At 40.3% G+C, this 25,015-nt stretch overlaps 1 long non-coding RNA gene and 1 other non-coding gene across 2 annotated transcripts; both read right to left on the bottom strand.

Annotated features, from left to right (window-relative positions):
* Positions 1–2,239: 2,239 nt before the first annotated feature.
* LOC110939142 lies at positions 2,240–3,388 on the bottom strand. The gene is made up of 5 exons (XR_002592004.2): positions 3,348–3,388; positions 3,129–3,167; positions 2,898–2,963; positions 2,613–2,790; positions 2,240–2,473 (listed from the first exon to the last, which is right to left on the bottom strand). It is a non-coding gene; the product is annotated as an uncharacterized LOC110939142 (long non-coding RNA).
* A 20,906-nt stretch (positions 3,389–24,294) lies between these two features.
* On the bottom strand, positions 24,295–24,401 carry LOC118492793. The gene has a single exon (XR_004894795.1). It is a non-coding gene; the product is annotated as a small nucleolar RNA R71 (small nucleolar RNA).
* Positions 24,402–25,015: the final 614 nt, after the last annotated feature.

The raw sequence follows: 25,015 nt of genomic DNA, 5'->3' as shown, positions 1-25,015 counted from the left end.
TGCTCTAAAATTTTACCCCAAAAACTTTCGCGACTTTGTTGATTGCCCTTTTTTTTGTTGGTAGAACAATGTACCCACGCCTTCGCCAACGCCTCTTCTTGTTCTTTTGTCCATTTTTCGCTCACCGTTTTCCCTTTTTTTTCTCGAGCCTCATCTTCTTCGTTGCCCGCGTCTTCGTCCACATTATATTCATCTTCCTCGTCGTCGTCGCCCAAATTTTGAGTTTCGGGCACTACCTCATCCTCGTCGTCGTCGTCGTCAATAGGTAGAGGACGTTCGACATTTCCTCGTGTAGAAGGAACTTGTGGAGAACGATAAGCATATGGGTCGAAGGCGGGGGATTGAGGAGGAGCGTCCATTGATAACAAATTTTGAAAATAGCCGAAATTGGGTTGTTGGGTGTTGTAAAACGAGGGGTGTGGAGGTTGTTGGAAAAAAAACGGGGGTTGTGAAGTGTATCCGAAAGGGGGTTGTGGTTGAGCATTTGCACCGCTCGAACCATCTCGAGACGGTTTCGAGACCCGTTCCTTAGTTTTTTTCTTGGCCTCGCGGGGTCGGTTCTCCATTGCTCGGTGTATAAAAAATAAAAAGTGAAGGGGGTTTGGTTGGAGAGTATAAAAAATAAAAAGTGAAATGGGTGTGGTTGGAGAGTTTAAAAAAATAGAGAGAATGAGATGGGTTGAGTATAAAAAAATGGTGAGAATGAGATGGTTATTTATATTAGTTTAAAAAAAGTGAATTTTTTTTTTATTAAAAATCCGACCGTTACCATACGACCGTTCCTCTTTTTTCGTGCTTTTCACTCGGTGAACCCACACCCAAAACCCACCCCGATTCGGGACCCCGCGGTGATGGCGGCGGTGTTCCCGATCGGGAAAAGGCCTCACCGATTGCCCTCACCGCGTACACCCCGTCCACCCTTAATTTTACTTGCCCTATGCTACATGAATAGCATAGGTTTCCAATCCACACACGCCAATATCCCGAGGGAGCTGGAGTAACGTCCTCTCTCTGGAGGATTGTGATCTTGCAATCTTCGATCTCTTGGCCATATACATCTGTAAAATTAATTATAGACAATAATATAATCTATTATCGATTGTAAATGAGTCCTCATGACCTTAGTTCTACAACTGAACATAATTTTGTTTTATTGTTACAAAAGAAACTAAAAACATCGCTCGATTGTATAAGGGTGGGTTGACTCTCTTGAACTCAGTTAGTTCTAGCACCGAACTAACTGAAAAAAAAAATACAACTAAATTGTAATATATAAAGTGGGCATACCTTTGCTCATCAAGGAAATTAAAAGAAGTAAAGAAATGAGTTTAACCATGGGTGTCATTTGGGTAGGAGTAGGATTAGTGACTTTTGGTTGATACTTTGAGGATGAAAATTGATTGAGACTTGAAAATGAAGAGACATATATATGTATATGAACACAACCGGTATGCAGTAAATGAATATGTATATTTAATTTGGTGATACGAAGAGTTTTTTATGGATACTTTTATGGTAACTAGAGGGTAGGCCCGTGCGATGCACGGCATGACCAACAGTTAGTGTCCTTCATTTTGTGGTACGTTTGGGAAAAATGTTTATGCATGGATAAAAGGTGATTAGCCAAAAGACAATGTAAGAGAAGCCATACAAAACGTCATAAGAGCTTGTACCATAAGCCAGCCACACAAAATTTAAGGCGTGCATAGCACAGGAAACTTTGTTTGCGGAATGTGTTTAAGAACAAACTTGTATGCCAAGTCTAAAAACATACATTACAGGGAAAAAACTTAAAGGAGTTCATAAAGCTTCCGGTTTATTCAATAATTCACGAAATCTTCTGCCGCTAATGCATGCCCATGTAGTCGCCCTTCCCCTTAGTAGTTTCTTGTCTACAACAGGTTTAAGCAAGTAAACATAAGCAACGGCTATGAGTTAGTCAAATCAAATATCTTAACATATGTGCACGCATGACTCTCCATACATGACTAACCCATAAAAATCATTGAGAGAACTCACTACCATATGAAAACCTTAAATCATATTACAATATGCTACAATAAATTAAATAAAACCAGACTAAATTGTAACTGCCTAAAAACATGAAATGACTATTAAACGAACTTAAACATAGATAAATGAAGGTAAATGAACACACATAAACAAATTTTTAAGTGAACTAACTTATGAGTGTAGCGACTGCAGTATGCACGTAAAGAAACATGAAACAGTAACAAAATAGATTACAACCAGTCTGCCATTATTAACATCATAGATTTCTTATACATAAACTTTAACGCTAAGTAAAAATATCAACAACTACCATGAATATAAACAAAAGGTATTATAAGACCAATAAAGTATAGAAACAAAATGGAAGCGAGCGAAGCAAAGCAGGTTAATTGGGCGAGGGAAGACTCTGTGTACTAACTTGCTTCTTTTATTCGGTAGGTGGGCACTCGTCATGAACCACCTAAGATTTAGAATGCAACAATGAGTGAAAGATATATGGTGTCAAAGTGTACATGCCAAAAGCTATTCATCTTATTTGCTTAAAAAATTTATATTGTAGAGTTGGCATAGTATAGCACTATAGCAGTATGATTTGCAACCTTATTGTGATCAAGTGTGAATGAGACCACTGAATGAATAATGGGAGTAGCAACAACAAATTTGTAGATTTGGCCGTCATAGGATGCCATCCTTGCCTTTCACGACCTTTGCTTGATGAGATACCCATGAAGTGTGAGTTAAACTCCTATCTGTGGGTTCTCCTTCAAGGCCTTTTTGCTGATTATTTTAAGCCAGTTTACAAATGATGAACATAATGGTAAGCGAAGTTAGTTGCTTGTATTTCTTGAAGATAGAATACAAATATACTGATAATATGAACATACTGCAAGTAATGTTGCGGTATAATGTTCATAAGGCATGCAATTATGCTCCTTTGAATTATCAGCCAGCTTCAAAAAAATGAAAAGATCTGTTAGTAACAATCTTCTTTGTCATTCATTAACACATTCAACAAAAAAGCTCTCATTCATTAAAAGGCCACAAACAGGATGAAATCATGAAATAAATCAACACAAAATAAACAAATCATTAAATAAGCTAAAATATATACTCACAATAGGACAATCCCGCCAAAACTCAGATAATGATTTCCTCTGCAGGCAAGGAAAAAGACAACTAATTAAGAAGAAATTAGACCAGAAATAGCAGAGCACAACAATTCTTCCACAATTAGAACAAAGAGACCACAAATTTAGTAACTAAAACATTATGATTATGCATTCTTATTCATATACATCAAATAAAATGAAAACCAATGAAAGTATGAAACTCACATTTCTCAAATAGCTGAACTGAAACGGAGGCAATGCACCTGTATCCACACGGTTATTGGTGTTCCTCAGTGAAAGCAAAATATCCATTTGTAACACCACCGAATACGTTATTATTTCCACGAACTCTTTCTACATCAAAACTCAAAATAATGCGACTAAACAAACTGGAAATAAAAACGTACTTGAACCAAATCAGAATACGAAAAGAAAAAACCCTTGCAATCAGACCTATGACACGAATAAAAAAGATCTGAACCCAATCAGAGGCGAGATGTATATGAGTATTTAAACAAACAAACCAACTAATCGTGCACGACTATCTCCATATAAGCGACATCCGGTCAGAATTGTGGCCGGAACCCTTTCCTTATCTTTCAGATGGTCCGTAATTGCTCATCAAAGTAACATTCCAAAATACATAAAACAGTTAAAGGAATTGCATATAACCATATTCAATACATATATTTGCATGAAACTTTTTTATAACCATCCAATTATTAAAGACGTATGAAGCTCTAAATCAGATAAAGACAAAAGAAAAAAAACATACCAGTTGAGAGAAATAGCAGGGAATAGAGCAACCGCACCTCGAAAAGTGATAAGGAGTCCCTTGCCGGAGGAGTAGAGGAGAAGAGCAGGCGGAAAATGCGGATGACACTTCGTATACCACCTTCGATCCTCCGTTACCTTACCTTGACTGAAGTCGTTACCCCATCACATCACCCGGTTCGTTCTTCGGAACCCTAGTCGTCACTCAAAGATGTGGCTGCTGACCACCGGCGAACTACCGTCACCATCGTCACTATATGTCACCCTTGAGCGGTGATGTTACCCCCATCACCCTCGTCGTCATCTCCTGAGTAACAGATGATCACCGGGTAATGTAGCCGGCGACCGTCCACTCTCTCTCCAGGCCCCTCTCTCTCTCTTTCTTTAACCCTGGATGTATCTAACTTTGTAGACGTAGTGTTATGTGAATGCGAATGTGAAAAGGAAGTAAATAATAGTTGATAAATTGATAAATAAATAAATTTAATTAAAAGCAAACGATTCAATTGCAATTGCAAGTTGTAGGAAACTCTTTAGTTTCCAAGGAGTTATTGAGAAAAAAGGGTAAACAGGGATTAATGTTAAAGTTAAATAGGTAAATTACTTCTCTTTGAATTCCATTTAATATTTTTTAACTTAAAGACTTCTAATTTACCTCTATTTCATTATTTGTAAACTTTTAGATTATGATTTTGGAATATATTTTTTAATCAATATTGTTTAAAGTGTTGAATTTATAACATCATTAATTTTGACTTTAAAATAGAATATGCAACTAAATTTTTGATTATATATAGATATAGATACCTAATGAAAGGAAAGAAATTATGTTCAAGTGTTATCGTAATGAAACGGAAGAAATTATATTTAACTGGTGAATCAACATTATTAAAGGAAAGAGTAGATTTGATTTGTCAATACTCAATACCGAAATTATTACATATCATGCTAAATCACTTTTATAATAGTTTACAAGTTTATTACCTCAACAGTATATGAAAGAAATATAAAGAAATCAACACTTTTCAGAAAAAAATACTAGACATTTATCAAAACACACCGGTTGGTAAACTCATTACTATCAAGGGACTCAATAGTATCAAGGTGATACATGTGTTTCCCTCGAGATAAAGTCTTATCATAGAGATACAGATTCTAAATTAAGTTGAAGGTAAGTTTCGAAATTGAAGTACACGACATATGCGTGACGAAGACTGTAAAGTAATGTTATGAGCTCGAGATCTATGGACGTAGTTTTTAAAAGACTTAGCTTTGTTATTCAAAAAGGAGTAACAACACAGCTTGTTGCCCGTTTACCAACTATCACGATTTAATTTTTTTTATTTACATTAATCCCATACATAATAAATAATAATAATGCGTGATTTTCTTTTCTTTTCTTTTCTTTTCTTTTTTTATAATATGCGTGATTAGGGTACTTATGCGTGTTTTTGTTTTTAGCATATACGTGAATAGGGTTTGAATTTACTTTCGTTTCACACATTATACGTTAACCTTCTCCGAAATTAAAAATAAGTATACAAACTATATACCAAAGAAAACAAAAGAAATAATTAAAGTTATATCACCGGAACGGTTACACGCCCAATTCTAGCACTTTTGATTCTCTATATACCAAAGAAAACAAAAGAAATAATTAAAGTTATATCACCGGAAGAGTTACACGCCCAATTCTAGCACTTTTGATTCTCGTATAATTGTTTTGGTGTGTTCCTAGAGTTCTTAACGGTAATATTTTTTTATGAAATCTATTTATTCATATTATCTTGTCGGTCACATATTCTATCAATTATTTTTAGTAACAAGATATTTCAAATAGTTAACTTTCGTGAGTGTTTTTACTAGTTTTTATTATAACCTTTTAAAGAAACTATTAATAAGAGAAAAACTGATATCGGGTTGGCTATGAATATGAAATCGGATCGCAATAAAGAAAAAGAACCAAAAATAAGCACTATATTGTATAGTTAATCCAAGAAATTATCCCTTTTTTATATCAAATACAAGAATAAATAACATAAATATAAACATATATATAATTTTTTTTTGAACGACTAATTTCTTTTAACCCATGTTTTCTCTATGATTTGAACTTAAAATCTCCGATTCTCAAACCTATGTGTTTAAAGGTTGTATCTTTACAAATAGACCACCAACCTATTGATATAAACATAAATAACTAATAGATATATAGGGTAGAATTCTAAAGTGAACACTAATGTATTTGCGAACTGAGTGAATAAATCTTGGCCATTGATTTACAAACGTGGATGGCTATGATTTAATCATCAAATTGTAAAATAAACTAGTGTATTTCATCATCAAATCCTGGCCATTGATCTACACATATGTATGGTCAGGATTAGTTCGCCCAGTTCGCAAACTACGCTATAGTGTTCACTCTTGAACCTAATCCATACGAGCTAAACATACTCATATAAATAATGAGATAATTAAAATAACATTTGAATTCAAACTCTTAAATAAGCCACCACTCCTAACATTATTGGTTAGCGGGCCAATGGGAGAAGCAATGCTTCTAGGAGCACCTAAGGTGAGGAAGTCACGGATTGAAGTCCACAATAGTAGTAAAAAGAGATAAAATTTGTCGTTAAAAAAAAGCCACCACTCCTATCCTCAAGCACGTGGATATTAGACCAGGTCTTGCGTCAGGTATAGAACATTCGGGTCTTAATCGAGCTCGGGTGGGTCATGACTAACCACATCATTCTCCACATCTTCGAACATCTTCGAAAAAATCTCATCCTTAAGTCTTAGTATGCATTTATTGTTGAGCCGCTTGAGAGCTCTAAAGGGAAAATCGACTCCTTTGTTCATTTTTTCGCAACTGTGTTCTTAAATGAACGTGAAGACTATGAAAACTTGAAGCATAACTTGAATGTGAACCCATTAGATCCTCGCCCACGTTGCATCATGACATAGACCATGTAACAATACCGAGAATATTAACATGGACCATTATAACACCTTAGGCAAATCTCATATCAGTCATAGGCAGGAGAGACCTCGGTACATAAGTAATCCCCTGCCTCTTAAAATCACCAACGCATTTAGAATTTTGTTGGTTGTGGAACACATGAAAACTCCACATGGTGGAAGTAGTACTAGGATGGGTGACCTGCTAGAATGTCTCTACCGGGACAACCAAAAATAAATCTGTCAGTTCCAAGATGGGCAACTCATCGAGGGAAAAGCGGACATTATTAGTGGAGTGAGAGGCCAGATGTTAAAAATGGTATTAAAGTCTCTCCTGTGTCATTCAGGATGGTAGGCCAAACTTCATCGAGGACGGTAAGTCCCTAAGGGGGTGATTGTAACAATACCGAGAAGATTAACATGGACCATTGTAACACCCTAGGCAAATCCTACATTGGTCGTAGCTAGGGGAGATCTTGGTTCATAAGAAGCGTCATGCCTCTTAAAATCACCAATGCATTTTGGGCTTAGTTGGTTGTATGGCACATGAAAATTCCACAGTTAAGCGTGCTCAGGTAGGAGTGGTCCTAGGATGGATAACCTCCTGAGAAGTCTTCACTAGAAAACCAAAAACAAATCCGTGAATTCTTGGATGAATAACCTATCAGGAGAAAAAACGAATAATATTATAGAACACCTCTCCCACTATATAACTCTTTAAAATAAGTGGCCTAATATATTGATAGGCTCTTAGTCACTACCAGCTTATTAATTTCTAATGTTAAATTGGTATTTCTATGAAGATTAATTTTGGTATTGTCATGAAGATTGTCCACAACTTTTTAAAGCATGCTCAATGACTTCAATGGGAATTTTCAAATAGATAGGATACATGTTTAGCGAAGGAACATTAAAGCTCTCAACGGGGTTGTAGGCTCTTTGGCAAGAATCGTCATACTTTGAATATGTCCTGCCAAATAATTGTCGCCCTTGGCCTCCATGACACCCTTTGTAGCGACCTGATTACCACCATTAGCAACCTCATTTTCACTCAACAACTATGCCATATATTTGTCCGTCCCTTTGAATGCTAAGTCTGCTATGAACTTTTCGCACCCCTAAGAATTCTTCTTCATCATCTTGAGCACCACATTTTGATTCTATCCGTAAAAACTCCTAATTAAATTTTTCATCATATTTGGACTCGAGGAAGCAGGGGTGGGGATGGCTAGAAGGATGCCCTGTGTCACAGTATAAAATAGATGTAATATGTATTGCTGATACAATATGACAGTCACTTATGCGCTGTGTCACACTATAAAATAACACCCTATTTTTTATAAAATATATCAATATTATACCAATATTAAAGAGTTTACAAATTTTATATTATAATTTAGAAAAGATAGCTAATTGTACTAAACTTCTTATAGTTTAATAGTTATTGGTGAAACTTTAATTTTAATGAAAAAGAAGTCAACATTGAGTGCCAAATCACTCTTTTACACTTAAAAAAATCTGAAATATCTGAAACCCGCATCCGAAATATTCGAAATTTCGGATTTTGATGTGAAATTTAAAAAATTCTGGCTAATCGGATTATCCGAATCCAAAAACTTTAAATAAATATTTATTAATATATTATCTAATTACTTATGGGTCGACCCAACCCATTCATTTACCCAACTAACCTTAAGACCCCACACTCAATCATTCATTAGTCGGCACTCACAAAAAAAAAAAACTTGGGTTTCTTTTTCTACCACACCGTCGCCCCTCTCCCACCCTCCATCGCCGGCGCAGTCCCTTCTAACCATGTTTCTGGTTAACGAAGTGCTCTACTTCTTAGTTTATCCTTTAATTTTTTTTATTGTGATACGGGAGTTCATCACATATACATTAGTGTTCACTCTAGAACCTTATATATATATGTGTGTGTGTGTGTTTGTAGGGAATGATTAAAATAAGAAAAAGAAGTTGCCAAAATTTGAGAACTCAAGAACTCCTTGAAGATTAAAAAAAAAATCAAATTTTTTAACATTATGTAACTTTTCCAAAACAAAAAAAAAAGTATGCGAAGGTTTACATTAGTGTAAAAATGGTAACCCGTACAAAATGTTTTTTTCTTCAGATTTCTAAGTTACATATTCAACTACTCAACTGCGTTTTTGGAAAAAATGGTTAAAACTTGCACGTGAGGTAGGATTTTTATTGGAATTCTTAGTTCTCGCAACTTCAAGGAGCTCTCATCCAAACTTGATCGTATGTGTTGGGTAATATTGACATAGATGTGAGTTATTAAGTCAAGCAGGTTATTACGTTTTTTTAACAGAAAGGAGAATTTCATTCAACCAAAAAGCTAGCCAGTAGCTAGCAAAAAAACGTACAGACCCTATATCCTCTACTCCATAATCATATATTTGGGCCCATATTACACCATTCCTCATAACCAATACATTCTAAATTTGCTCTGTTCTTGAGCCATAAATAAGTGCTTTCCATAACATCCTCCAGAATTCCGCAATTTGTTGAGAAGATAAACACTTTTTCGTTTCTGTACAGCCAGATTTTCCACAATGCAGCCACCGTGACACACTTTGCGGCCATTTTCCTTTTCTTTGTTAATGCTGCATTTTCCATCAGAAGCAATAAGTCCCTTACCGAGCCACTCGAACACAATCCATCCATTCGAATCCAAGTACCAATCAACCACCAAAGAGCTCTCGTTGTAGCACAGGATACTAGCATGTGGTCAACCGTTTCCTCCATCTGACCGCAATTTGGGCAGAGTATGTTGCCCACCTGCACCCCTCGTTTGCTAAGTTCGACCCGTGTGGGGATCCTGCCTTGGACACTTCTCCACGCCAACAAGTTGGCCTTTGGGATTGCCCAGTTGCACCACTTAATCCTATCCAGATTGGTGATTTGAGGACCGAGCGCGTTAAGATCGGCTTTAACTACTTTGACTGTGAAGGCTTCGACTAAGTCCGTCATCCAGCCCCAAACATCTTTGCCACCTGTTATTTGGTAGCTCCCCAGTCGCTCCATCATAGAATTAAATTCTGCCCGGCACTGTGCATTTTCCGGGTCAACGATCCACTTGCAATCCCACACCACCCCTTCGGTTGTCGATTTGTAATTTTCTTTAACGAACGCCCTTTTATTTTCAGCCAGCCTGTATAGACTAGGATACGAACCCTTCAATCTGCAATTTGAAAACCAAACGTCTTCCCAGAATCTAACCTTTTCGCCGCCGCCCATCTTACACACCATTTTTTTGTAAACGTCGATGCCTTTCTTTTCAAAATCCTTATGTATTGCTGCTATGTTTTTCCATATGCTCGGTTGGTTTTTGTTTACTGGAATCAGCTTTTCTTTCCAGTTCCTGCCATGTAACGTTAAGATGACCTTGGCCCACAGATGCTCGTTATCATCCCTAAGCCTCCACCACCATTTGAGAAGTAGTGCCATGTTTGCTTCTTTTATGCTTCTAAGCCCCAACTCGCCCCTCTTTTTTGTCGTAATCAACCTCTCCCAACCAACCCATTTTATTTTGCCGTTGGATTGCCCGCATCCCCATATGAACTTGCGTCTTATCCCTTCCAGAGTATTTACAACTGTCATTGGAGCCTTGTAGAGAGATAAATAGTATGTCGACAGGTTACCAAGTACCACTTTCGCTAGAATAACCCGACCCGCAAAGGACATGAATCTGCCTTTCCATCTTGATAATACACCGTTGAACTGGTCCACCACCGGTTTCCAGCTAACAACCCTATTCATATTACCTCCCACAACCATCCCCTAGATAATTGAAAGGCATAACACCATGGCTACACCCGAGGGTCGTGGCCACTTCCGACATCTGAGAATCGTCTAACCCCACACCGTATACCTTACTTTTAGACCGGCTAATTTGAGACCAGAAGCAAGAAAAAAACAACGCAGAATTCTTGCAAGGTTATTAGCTTGTTCACTGTTACTGTTACCCACAAACACCACATCATCCGCGTAAAACAAGTGGGACACCGTGGGTCCCCTATTCGGGAGTTTAATGCCGCTAAACAGCCCCGACTCTACCGCATGCTCCATAATTAAATTGAGAGATTCTAATGCCAAGATAAAAAGGAACGGAGACAGCGGGTCTCCTTGTCTAAGACCCCTTTCAAATGCAAAACCGGGCGAAGGGGAACCATTGACTAAGACCATCGCTGAACCCGCATAGAGGATGCCCATTATCCAACACCTCCATTTGGCTGGAAAGCCCATGGGCATAAGGACCGTAATTAAAAACTTCCAATTTAGGCAATCGTACGCCTCTCTAAAATCTATCAGGAACCCATGTCACACCCCCAAAATCCACACGCGGAGTACCACCGCTTGGAGGCGTGACATGACCAGGATCAAGCCACCAATCATATTGAACGTATATGTAAATAGTAAATGTCATTCTTCAATACGAAAGGTGTTTTCAAAACCAAACATAAACAAGTGTGTAGCGGAAGCATTAATGTAAAAACCCAATATAAGTATTAAGTTGATATGTCAAAAAGTGTTTATCATAATATCCACAATCCGTGCCCACAACGACTGCGCCTCCTGTGCAAGCTCCATGAATACCTAAGGTCCTGCAAGGCATGTAACAGAGAGTCAACAACTAGTTGAGCGAGTTCACAGTTGGTTGTTCAGTTATAGTAATCGTATTGTAAAATCATATGCTCGTTTAGTAAGCCATGTATCGTATGTATTTGTATCGCAACTCTCTAGGCATGTGTGCGAAGATTAGTGGGAGTTTTCCCAAGTATTCTAGACTAGGTATATTTGTATCGCAGCCCACCCGGCATGTGTGCGAAGTTTAGTGTATGGTTCGCAGCCATTCTAGGCATGTGTGCGAAGATTAGTTCTATTATCGCAGCCATTCCTGGCGTGTGTGCGAAGGGAAGTATATGTATCACTAGTCTAGCAGTATCTATCAATAATCCTCCCTCTCCCGAGGCCAATAGCACGTAATCCCGATAACAACTTAAGTATAGGAAATCTTCCAAACCCATTCCCGACCCTGGGAATCCCATGCCTTGGTAAGAGTGTGAACTTACCTTGGTTTGCTCGGCGGATACACAGAAAAGTCAATCAAGCTATATGGTGGTCAACCACGTCCTACCATGGTTACCATACAAGTCAGGTTCATATTCAAGTAGTGCACGTATATTCTACACGTATTGTACACAAGTAACGACCATAGCATACACGTATAATCACGGCAGTTCAACAGCAGTGCTAGTTCAACAGTACAGACACGTAAACAAAGCCCAAGTACGCGGCCCAAATGGTTGGGCTCGTAACAGTGTGCAAGTCCAACAGTGTGCATGTGTTCGTGGTCTCGAGTTGAGACTAGAGATCTCGAGTCGAGACAGTGCGGTCTCGAGTTGTAGTCCTGGAGTTCTCGAGGCGCAACAAAGGAGGTCTTGGGTCATACTTTCATCACTCGAGACTAGGCGGTCTCGAGTCGCAATAGGGACCCGCAACCATGGTCTCGAGTTGTGCTGTTTGTGTCGGTGTTGTTGTCTCGAGTCGAGACAGTGGGGTCTCGACTCGCAATCCCTTGTCGAGACTATGAAGTGTAACCGATTTCCTGATTTCCTTAATTTGCAGCTCAATCAATTTCGTAATATCAGCAAACAACTTTTGGCAGTTTCATATCGGATCAAATCATCAATCATTCTAAAATCATGCATAATCATTCAACCTTAACTACCATCTAGTCAAGAACAACAACAATTTACCAATCATCATATGAACATGAAATCGGGTCATCTGATTAACCAATTCCAAGGACTAACATGCAACCTATTTCTTATAAATCACGAATCAAACTAATCGAAGTTTTAAACTCGAGAATCACAATTCCAGTAACATCAATCATGATGTATAACATATGAACTATTGAATCATGCGATTATAAATCAATAACAAAATAGTTTCTTTGCATGTGACCACATCATGTTAAACTCATATTTCCGGATTCATGATTAAACACATTATAATAAACATCAATCGATCAACAACCAAATAAGGACAAGACGCTAACCTGAAGTGTGATATGATTTGCTTGATTGAGATGGACTTCGAGTGGGGCTGCCGTCCGGTTCCAAGGGAAAACGAGAGAGAGAGAGAGGTGATTAGGGTTGTGTGTGATTTCTTATGTTTGTAAGTTATGAGAACAAGTCCCATAATGGGTATGTTTTACGCACACAAGGGGAGTGGGCCGAACCCCTTAATGGGTTGCCCTCATGGTCTCGAGTACAAGGATGTGTGGGCCGAATGAGTTTGTGTAATCGGATTAAGGTTCAAACATTCACAAAAACATAGCATTCACTTAATCAACAAAATTCACGTAATCACATAGAGTTCATACAGGTTAACACGTAGTACAAGAGACGGTTCCGAAATACGAGTTGTCACATTATCCCCAACTTGAAAGAAATTTCGTCCCGAAATTTGGTACGTACTCACTGAGGAAGCTAGGTAAGTTGTATCGTTTACTGGTTTTCCTAGGGTGTCACATCCTCCCCCCGTTGATCTGTCCCGAAATTCCGTGGTAGCTTCAGCCTCAGTAGTGGTTGTACTGTTTGCGAACAGTTGGGGATACTTCTGTTCCATTTGATCTTCTCGTTCCCAGCTGAACTCTGGGCCACGACGGGAGTTCCAACGAACTCGAACAAGAGGGATTCTAGTGTTCTTGAGGACCTTGACATCCCGGTCCGTGATTTCAACTGGTTCCTCGAAGAATCGCAACTGTTCGTCGATAGTGAGCTCCTTCAAAGGAACTATGAGGGTCTCATCTGACAAACACTTCTTCAGATTCGACACGTGGAAAACGTTGTGAACTGCACCGAGTTCTGCTGGTAGGTTCAGTTTGTAGGCCACCTTGCCTATTCTTTCTATGATCTCGAATGGTCCGACATACCGCGGATTGAGTTTGCCCCGTTTACCAAAACGTACCACACCCTTCCAGGGTGAGACTTTGAGTAGCACCCGATCCCCAACTTGGAACTCAAGTGGTTTCCTGCACTTATCAGTGTAGCTTTTCTGACGGTCACGAGCCGCCGCCATGCGTTGCCGTATCTGTGCAATCCGTTCAGTAACATCAACTACCATTTCTGGTCCTGTGATTTGACTATCCCCCACCTCTGCCCAACAGAGAGGTGACCGGCATTTACGTCCGTACAATGCCTCGAATGGAGCGGCTTGGATGCTGGTATGGTAACTGTTATTGTACGAAAACTCCACTAGAAGGAGATGCTTTTCCCAGCTGTTGCCGAAATCAATAACACATGCCTGAAGCATGTCTTCTAGGGTTTGAATCGTGCGCTCAGACTGCCCATCCGTCTGAGGGTGATATGCTGTGCTCATGTCTAATCGAGAGCCAAAAGATTTGTGCATCGCTTGCCATAGTTCTGAAGTAAATCGTGCATCACGATCCGAAATAATAGAGGTTGGCACCCCGTGCCTTGAGACAGCTTCCTTGAGATATACGTCTGCTAGAGTGGAGAACTTGTCCGTTTCCTTAATAGCCAGGAAGTGTGCAGACTTTGTGAGTCGATCCACAATCACCCAAATGGTATCGTTTCCTCGTTGAGATCTAGGCAGGCCAGTAACAAAATCCATGGAAATTTCCTCCCATTTCCACTGTGGTATCTTGGGTTGCTGAAGTAGGCCTGATGGTTTCTGGTATTCCGTCTTGACCCTCGCGCAGGTCAAACACTTGCCGATGTAAGTTGCTATGTGGGCCTTCATGCTAGGCCACCAATACGTAGTTCTGAGATCGTGGTACATTTTATCCGAACCTGGATGTACCGAGTAGCGAGACTTATGTGCTTCGTCCATTACAAGTTCGCGTAAGTTGCCATATAGTGGAACCCAAATACGCCCCGTTACATAGTAGGCGCCGTCTTCCTTCTGTTCTAGTCGTTTCCTTAGCCGCGTAAGGCTTCAGCCCTTACGTTTTCTGGTTTCAATGCTTCTACCTGAGCATCTCGTATCTGTGCAGGAAGACCAGACTGGATAGTAAGTTGTAATGCTCGCACGCGTCTAGGTAGAGTGTCCTTTCGACTGAGGGCGTCAGCCACAACGTTGGCTTTGCCTCGATGGTACTTGATGGCGCATTCGTAATCGTTAAATAGTTCAACCCATCGACGTTGACGCATGTTCAATTCCTTCTGCTTGAAGATATGCTCGAGACTCCTGTGATCGGTGTAGATAGTGCACTTGGTACCGTACAGGTAGTGTCGCCATATCTTGAGCGCGAAAACAACAGCTCCCAGCTCTAAATCGTGCGTTGTGTAGTTCCGTTCGTGAACCTTGAGTTGGCGCGAAGCGTAAGCAATAACTTTATCCCGTTGCATCAATACACAACCAAACCCCTGTATCGATGCGTCACAATAGACCACAAAATCGTCCGTGCCCTCTGGCAACGAGAGGATAGGTGCACTGCAAAGTCTATCCTTTAAGTGTTGAAAAGCGGTTTCCTGAGTATTACCCCAACGGTAGGTGACACCTTTCTGTGTCAGTAGTGTAAGCGGCTGTGCAATCTTTGAGAAATCTTTAATGAATCGTCTGTAATAACCCGCCAAACCCAAGAATTGGCGTATTTCCGTTGGTGTACGTGGTGCAGGCCAGTTCCTGATCGAATCTACCTTGGATGGATCGACATGGATCCCATCCTTGTTTACCACATGGCCTAGAAAATGGACTTCACGAAGCCAGAAGTCGCATTTCGAAAACTTGGCGTACAATTGCTATGTTCGAAGAAGCTTCAAAATAAGTCGCAAATGCTGCTCATGTTCTTCCTGGCTCTTGGAATAGATCAGGATGTCGTCGATGAATACAATCACAAACTTGTCTAGGTAGGGTTTGCACACCCGGTTCATAAGATCCATAAAGACTGTCGGTGCGTTTGTCAACCCGAATGGCATAACTAGAAACTCGTAGTGGCCGTAGTGAGTTCTGAATGCGGTTTTGGAGACGTCCTCATCCCGGACTCTCAGCTGATGATAACCTGACCTCAAGTCTATCTTGGAGTAGTAGCTCGACCCTTGCAACTGGTCGAATAAGTCATCAATACGTGGAAGAGGGTAGCGGTTCTTTACTGTCACCTTGTTCAGTTCACGGTAATCGATGCACATTCAGAAGGTACCGTCCTTCTTTTTCACAAATAATACTGGAGCTCCCCAAGGCGAAGAGCTAGGTCGGATAAATCCCTTATCCAAGAGTTCTTGTAGCTGTGCAGAGAGTTCTTCCAACTCTGATGGAGCTAAGCGATACGGTGCACGTGCTATCGGTGCTGCTCCTGGTGCTAGCTCGATTTGAAACTCGACCTGGCGATGAGGCGGTAGACCAGGTAAATCTTCAGGGAACACCTGAGGAAAGTCGCGTACAACTGGAATATCTTCCAATTTCTTTTCTTTTGCTGATGCATCGGTAACAAGTGCCAGAATGGCAGTGTGGCCCTTACGCAAACACTTCTGAGCCTTTAGAAAGGAGATGATGCCTACCACAGCACCACTCTTGTCGCCTTGAATCACGAGAGGTTCTTTACAAGAACGAGGAATACGAACGATCTTCTCTTTACATAAGATCTCTGGGCGCTGTTGGGATAACCAGTCCATTCCAAAGACGATGTCGAAACTACCCAAAACTATGGGAATGAGGTCGATAGAGAAAGTCTGACCAGCGAGGATAAGATTACAACCCTGTACTATGTGTGTGGCCTCTAGACTTTTACCGTTAGCTAACTCTACGACATGCTTGGTGTTTAAGGGAGTTGGTGCACGTTTTAACATTTGGCTAACTTTTAGAGACATATAACTTGTATCCGCACCCGAATCAAACAAAACAGTAACATAAAAGTCGTCGAGAAGAAACTTACCCATGACTACGTTGGGATCATTCCTTGCTTCTCCCTGCCCAGCACAAATGCACGTCCCCTAGCTTCATTGCCATTATTGTTTCCACCGTTGTGGTTACCATTCCCCTGATTGTTGTTGTTGTTGCGATTCTGGTTCAACTGGGGGCAATCCCGCTTGAAGTGACCTTCAGCACCACACTGAAAACATCCCCTGTTGCCTCGCTGTTGCTGCTGCTGTTGGTTTTGAGGAGCTGGTGGTTGTTGTTGGTTCTGATTTGCAGGTCGTGAGCTCCTGCAATCTTTAGCTTCGTGCCCTATCTTGAGACATCTCTGACAGCGGCCCTTGCGGCACTGACCACTGTGGTGTCTGTTGCACCTGTTACACAGTGGGTGAATTCCCCGATATCCACCCTGCCCCTGACCACCAGAAGATTGCTGACCCAGGCTCTAGTAATTGTCAGTCTTTCGCTGCTGAACCTGAGACTAAACTGAAGCTGAACCCTTGCTGGAATCCCCATCCCATTTCCGCTTGTTGTCACTAGGAGTAGCAGGAGTAGCAGAAGTGGTAGCGGTAGTAGTTGCACTGATACGTTTAGGCAGCCTATTCTGTTCCACTGCCTGATCCGTGAGGCGATGAGCAAGACGTTGAATGTCCTGGATGTTGTCGAGGTTAGCCGATGTCATATGACTCTGAATTTCTGATGCTAAACCCTTGAGATAGAACTCAATGCACTTGATTGAAGGGTCTACCATGGTTGGACACAAGATGGCCAGCTCGTTTGACCGTTTCGTATAAGCTTTGATTTCCGATCCTGTCATTTTCAGATGATAGAGCTCCACCTCCAACTTGTGGATGTCATCACGTGTGCAGTATTCTCGCTTGAACAGTTCCTTGAAATCGTTCCAAGGGGTGGCGTTAGCAGCTGCCAGCCGTAGAATCTGAACTTACGCATTCCACCAAGTCAGCGCAATTCCTTCTAAAGTACCAGTGGCGTATTTCACCCTGCGAGCCTCAGGGCATTCACACATTTCAAACACCGACTCGAGCTTCTCAAACCAATGGAGGAGTCCCACTGCTCCCTCAGTGCCACTGAATGTGCTTGGACGACAGTCCATGAAGTTCTTGAAAGTGCAAACAGGTTGCTGTGCGTGTTGACCTCCTGCCTGTGCGGCTGCAAGTGCCACAGCAACTTGTTCGTTAATGAGAGCCGTCAACTAGGCTTGGGTCATGTTAATACGTCCAGACATGATCTTGATAGCAAAGGTAACATAAGTGAGAGAGGTTCGCGAAAAGTGCGATGACAGAAGAGAGTAAGCACACAAGTGTTCTCAAGCAATAGTGGTTATGTGTATCTAAGCATACTATGAGCAAAGTCCTATGTAACCAGCAAGTAGGTAATAAATCATAAACCATATTACCTAGGATGATGAGTCTTGCACGTGGAGCGAAGCATCGTTGTGGATCGTTGAGAGCACTGTTCTGGTTATAGTCTGGTTTTAATAAAAATGTTTTCCCCTTATTAAAACCAAGTTCTCTATAACCAATGGCTCTGATACCAATCTGTCACACCCCCAAAATCCACATGCGGAGTACCACCGCTTGGAGGCGTGACATGACCAGGATCAAGCCACCAATCATATTGAACGTATATGTAAATAGTAAATGTCATTCTTCAATACGAAAGGTGTTTTCAAAACCAAACATAAACAAGTGTGTAGCGGAAGCATTAATGTAAAAACCCAACATAAGTATTAAGTTGATATTTCAAAAAGTGTTTATCATAATATCCACAATCCGTGCCCACAACGACTGCACCTCCCGTGCAAGCTCGATGAATACCTAAGGTCCTGCAAGGCATGTAACAGAGAGTCAACAACTAGTTGAGCGAGTTCATAGTTGGTTGTTCAGTTATAGTAATCATATTGTAAAATCATATGCTCCTTTAGTAAGCCATTTATCGTATGTATTTGTATCGCAGCCCTCTAGGCATGTGTGCGAAGATTAGTGGGAGTTTTCCCAAGTATTCTAGACTAGGTATATTTGTATCGCAGCCCACCCGACATGTGTGCGAAGTTTAGTGTATGGTTCGCAGTCATTCTAGGCATGTGTGCAAAGATTAGTTCTATTATCGCAGCCATTCCCGGCGTGTGTGCGAAGGGAAGTATATGTATCACTAGTCTAGCAGTATCTATCAATAATCCTCCCTCTCCCGAGGCCCATAGTACGTAATCCCGATAACAACTTAAGTATAGGAAATCTTCCAAACCCATTCCCGAACCTGGGAATCCCATGCCTTGGTAAGAGTGTGAACTCACCTTGGTTTGCTCGGCGGATACACAGAAAAGTCAATCAAGCTATATGGTGGTCAACCACGTCCTACCATGGTTACCATACAAGTTAGGTTCATATTCAAGTAGTGCACGTATATTCTACACGTATTGTACACAAGTAACTGTGACAACCCTCACTAAATCAGGTATCCGTATGACTTAATTAATAATTAATTACTGCTTAATTACTGTGCTTACTTGAAATTGTGGATAAACTGCTACCTGAGTACTGATACATGTACATACTTGCATCATACTTTATTTGCTGTCACTCCATTATTTACATACTGAACTCTAGTGACAACCTTGATGCACAAAAGCACAGTAGCACGATGAACGGATAACCTATTAAACATGCTGATATAGCCAGCATCAGGCAGACACTGCCTCTAAGGCCTGTATGAGCCTGAGATAGTTTACTACACTAGTAGTGAGTGTAGGGATACGAGGGTTGTAGAACTGCGTCACTAGGTATAAGTTACAGTGACCGGATGTGCCTAAAACGTACTCTAAGTACAAAATTCAGCACTTTAATTAAAAATTCAGCATCTAGTTAACTAATAAAGTGCCAAAACATGAGAAAAATATTACTAGACACTTTCCAAAGTGTCGGGAATAAGTTGTGTCACTAAAAATAGTAATAACGACACTTTAAAGCATTGTTAAGCACTTTAACGGATCACTATCCAACCGAACAACCGGACTTTACCCGGAACATAAAAATATTGCCAACAACATTGTTTCTCTTTTTCTGAACCAGTTAGGGTCCCTGAATACCCTAACACCCGCTATAATGCATAACACGTTAGTAACCGAGTTAACCTTCTAATCACTTAACTAAATGGCTAACTGTTAGTTGAATTCTAACCGGGATACCCCCCCCCCCCCCCAACCGAATACGGTCACATTGTGACCCTCCCCTTGTACTTTGATGATTAAAATAATCATCCATGTCCCATATCAATGAGACATATAATCCTATGGTTAATGATCATGAAGTTTGCCTATAAGTTCCAAGCTTAAACCAACATAACTATCACAACACTTATCCACAAAACTCTCTCTCCCTCTCCTTGCTTCCTTTCGGCCGAACACCCCCACAACCATCCATTTTCGATTTTGATCTTGCAAGTTTCAAAGGCATACAAGTGTTAAGGATCTCACACAAGGAAGCTTGGTGCATTCGGAACGTGAAGAACCTCACCTCATTGCTTTTATCCACTCAATCTTCGACTAGTTTCTTCCCTAGCCTCGAGCTAGTAGTAAGTTGCTATAAACGCCTTCTCGATCTACTTTAAAGTGGTTAAAATGAAATATGACGGTTAAAACTCATGAACTTACAAGATGTTATGTTAAAAGTTTACTAAAATGATGAATGTGTTGGTTAAAAGCACAAGGGTTGTGTAAATCTTGTAAGACTTGTTTGGTGTAATTATTTAGTGCCGATCTATATTGTGGTAGCACGGGTCATCATCTAACCCGGATTAGTCATGTTCATGGATCATGACATAGAGTATGTTTTAGTGTAAAAAGGGGTTAAATGATGAACACTACCACTTACGAAGCATGAACTTGTGTAAAAATGATTTTACTTATGAAATAGTGTTCAAAACTAGTAGATCTACGGATCTACAAGTGGTATTTTCAAAGAACCAAGTGTCAAGTGAAATCATATTTTCTAAACCGGATCTTTACTAAACAAAAGTGATTTTTAAACACACAAGTGTGTAAACACTTGTGTAACACTAAGTTTCGACAAAGAACTATTTTTGTCAAATTTTACAAGAAGATGTGAAAATATATTTTCTTTAAAAACAAGATTTTCAAGAAACCAAGTAGATTATTGCAAAGATCCACTGAAAGTAATGGAAATTACTACATATTATGGACAAACCACAAGTTCATGTAATTTTTGCGATTTACATATATATTGACTAGTTTGATGGTTTGGGAATTGTTATTGTGAATGAGAAAATTGTTGATTTGAATTATAAAAGAAAATGATACGCTTGAAAGCGTGGCCACCTCCAGTTACAGGGGAAACTCTGGCGAAATTTTTCCAAAAACCTAACACTTGGAAATATTTTCATCACAAGTGTTATAAATGTATTTTTGACTTGTTTTCAAAGTGTAAATTTCGCCACGACTTTATTTACAAAATATCGGAGGTGGGATTTTCACAAAATAAAACGGGGTAAATATATATGTGATATATATATATTTTTTTTTCATAGTGTCACTTGTATAAATGATTATGATTATTTTGTGAACTATACAAATATTATTTTTAGGGTAAGAATGATATTACCAAATGTTAACGATTCCAAAATAATACGAACGCCTTCACAATAATTATTTAAGTTACACCGGTAATTATTAATTTATTATTACCACTCGATCTTTAAAACGTAACTTACGCATTTTAAGAAATATTTATGAACGCGTATTTTGTCAAGGTATAATTTTGGGAAAATCATATGTACTAAAATATAATATTTTTGGGAAAAATATTTATATTTTGGAGTTAGAAATAAAATATATTTTAAGTGAGACTTAATGATATATTTCAAATTTTACGAACGCACATGTATTAAATCCCCCATCCTTGGGAAGGAGTGATGTGTGTAAAATGCAACATATAAATCACATCAATTAAGGCATAAAACTAACCCTTTTTAAGTACTAATGTTGGAAAAAGAGTGTTTTTGTCTTCTTTTTGTATTTTCAGGATGAAATGAGCTCAAAATCACAAAAGAAGCAAAAAGACAACTAATTCTAGCATAAATACAAGAAAAGGAACAAAAGTAGACTGCCCGGACCCTCAACGGCACCTCCCAAGGCAAAGAAGAGAAAACAGAGACTGAACACGCCCCGTGTCCAGCGAACACGGGGGCGTGCCCAGGAAGCAGCAGAAAAGACAAACCAGTAGAAGCTTCCATTGCCCACCACGGGGCCGTGTCCAGCGAACACGGGGGCGTGGTGAAAGTACAGCAGGCGCATTAATTGTAATTGCGAATTACAATTAATGAAGAGAGAGAATGTCAGACGGGCACGGGGCGTGTCCAGCGGACACGGGGCCGTGCCCAGCCTTCTGTTCAGCCTATAAATAGGGGTGCTTGGCTTCATTCCATCTCATCCCTTGGCACACCACCTCTCTCACACTTCATCCACCACCCACCACCACCATAACACCATCATCCACCACCATCATCCATTGTCCATCATAGAGTGTGTGAGTCGTCTCGGGATCCAAGATTGATCGTAAGAGTTCTTGACAATCAAGGCCATGTTTGCCTAAGTCTCTTACATCACTTGGTGAAGACAAGTGTTTAGTATAATACTTTTTATTTTTAATCTTTTGCATTTTTTATTTGGTTTTGTATTAATGACTTTAATAACTAGTTACTTATGTTGAAGGTGATCTTTCCTTATCGTTTGTCCGTGGTGTCTTGGCGTTATTTTACTGTCTATATAAAATAAAAGATTTTCACCATTCATATCTCCACGGTCTATATGGAGGTATGTTGGCTACCTGGTCGGGGGTTAAGGGAACGGTTTGGTAAGGGTCTTGCCCTTGTTCAGCGTTTAGAGGTCCTGCTTGGGACCTGGGTCAAATTTAGTAGGATCTCCTTCAATACCCATAGGTATTGGATGGCGGGGATCCAAACTCTTTGACCCCCTCATAAGTTAACTACTATTAATACTATAACCCGGCTATTTAGGACTGTATCCCTGCTGACTCAGACTACTTAGCCGAGGGTAACGTCACCGCCGAAAGCGGGGCCTACCACAATTTGCATTAATAACTTAATTCATTATCTTCCAATAATCCGACCCTTTAGGATTGTATCCTTGCTGACTCAAACTACTGGGTTGAGGGTAACGTCGCCTTCAAAAGAGGGGCCTACTACAATAACTAAGATAATCTCTTAAACAAGTGCAAAAGTGCGAAAATAATCAAAGGTTATACTAATACACGTGTCGGATCCAAGTGATTCATCTTGTCTATCTATTTTTATTTTATTTTATTTTTCAGCATTTAGTTAGTTTTTATTTTTCTTAGTTTAAAACATTTTTCTCACTTTTTGATTTGCTTAGACGTTGAGGATAAACCGGTATTAAAAGCTCTTGTGTCCTTGGACGACCTCGGTATCTTACCAACACTATACTACGTCCACGATGGGTGCACTTGCCCATATGTGTGTTTAGTGTTAGTAAATATCGTGTCTTATAAATTTAAAACTTGGCTAAAAGTGTAAAAAGGGGCTTAAATATATATCAAAATTATATACACACCAACACACATCAAGTTTTTGGCGCCGCTGCCGGGGACACAAGGATTTTAAGAAAGTTAGGAATCAACGGCCTAATCATATTTTTATTTTTTTTTTTTAATTTTTTAGGATTTTTTCTTAGATTTTCAGCTTCTGCAGAGCTCAGCACGGGGCCGTGCCTGGTCGGACACGGGCCGTGCCCAGCATCGTTACTGGTAGTTTTTGTTTTCCAAGTTACAGAAGGCTGACCACGGGGCCGTGCCGGTGCAACACGGGGCCGTGTCCAACTTCCAGTAACTGGGATCTGGAAAACAATCACTGAAATTCCGACCACGGGCCGTGTTCACTCAACACGGGGCCGTGGTGAACCTTCTGACCAACATTCTTTTCTGTTTTTATTGCAGGACTTGGAACCCGACGCCAACCTCACGTAGTGTATGAGCTCCAGTTCCAATAAAGACATAAAAGAACCACTAGAAGAACCCGAACGCTTTCTCAGAAAAAGGTTAAAAGCCAAAAACCAAGAGAAGGTTTCGGGTGATCCACCTCCAATGGCGGACCAACGTACCCTTATGGATTATCTACGACCCACGTAGGTAATCTAGGCGCCGCTATCAATGCTCCGAATGTCGAAGCCAATAACTTCGAACTTCGGCCACATTTGATACAAATGCTCCAAAACTCCGCAACCTTCCATGGGCTTGCGGACGAGGATCCCCATCTACATATAACAAATTTCTTGGAAATATGTGATACCTTTCGGATCAATGGAGCATCAAACGACGCCATCCGCCTCCGTATGTTTCCCTTCTCACTAAAAGACCGAGCGAAAGCTTGGCTCAACACCCTCCCAGCTGGATCGGTAAACACCTGGGATGAACTAGCCCAAAAATTTCTATATAAGTATTTCCCTCCTTCTAAAACTGCTAAGTTAATGGCTGAAATTAATACATATTCACAAGAGGACGGGGAATCCTTATATGAAACTTGGGAAAGGTTCAAGGAGCTATTACGCAAGTGTCCCCATCACGGCCTCGCAATATGGCAACAAGTATCCACTTTCTATAATGGATTGTTGCCACACACTAGGCAGACACTTGATTCTAGCTCCGGGGGACTTTTAGGTAATCGACGCCCACACGAAATATATAATCAAATTGAGGAAATTGCTCAAACCAATTTTCAATAGCACACCCCCCGGGGAAATAAGTCTATCGCCCCGGGCGCCCATAAGGTCGATGAAAGCATTTCTTTACAAGCCCAAATCGAGGCCCTTTCTTCAAAGATAAAAAACTGGAAATGACAAAAACAGTCTCGGTTATGGCTTGTGAAGGGTGTGGTGGGTCACATGAAAATTGGAGTTGCATGAAAGAAACAGACGATCAACAAGAAATGGTAAACTACATTGATAATAGACCTAGGCCGTCGGGTCCCCCAACGGGAACTTACAACCAAGGATGGCGAAACCACCCAAACCTTGGTTGGAGGGAACCCGGCAATAGTAGTAACCAACAAACCCAACGAACAAACTTTCAGCAACCAAGAAATGAGTCACAAAATTTCACTCAACAACAAGGTGGACGAGAAAGGCTCGAAGATACTATATCTCGCCTCGTCTCTGACACTGATAAGAAAAACTCGGAAAGATT

This window comes from Helianthus annuus, chromosome 5 (genome assembly GCF_002127325.2).
Source record: "Helianthus annuus cultivar XRQ/B chromosome 5, HanXRQr2.0-SUNRISE, whole genome shotgun sequence".
Lineage (NCBI taxonomy): Eukaryota > Viridiplantae > Streptophyta > Magnoliopsida > Asterales > Asteraceae > Helianthus > Helianthus annuus.
The sequence above is the reverse complement of the archived record's forward strand: the minus strand, read 5'-3'. Positions and strand labels throughout refer to the sequence as shown.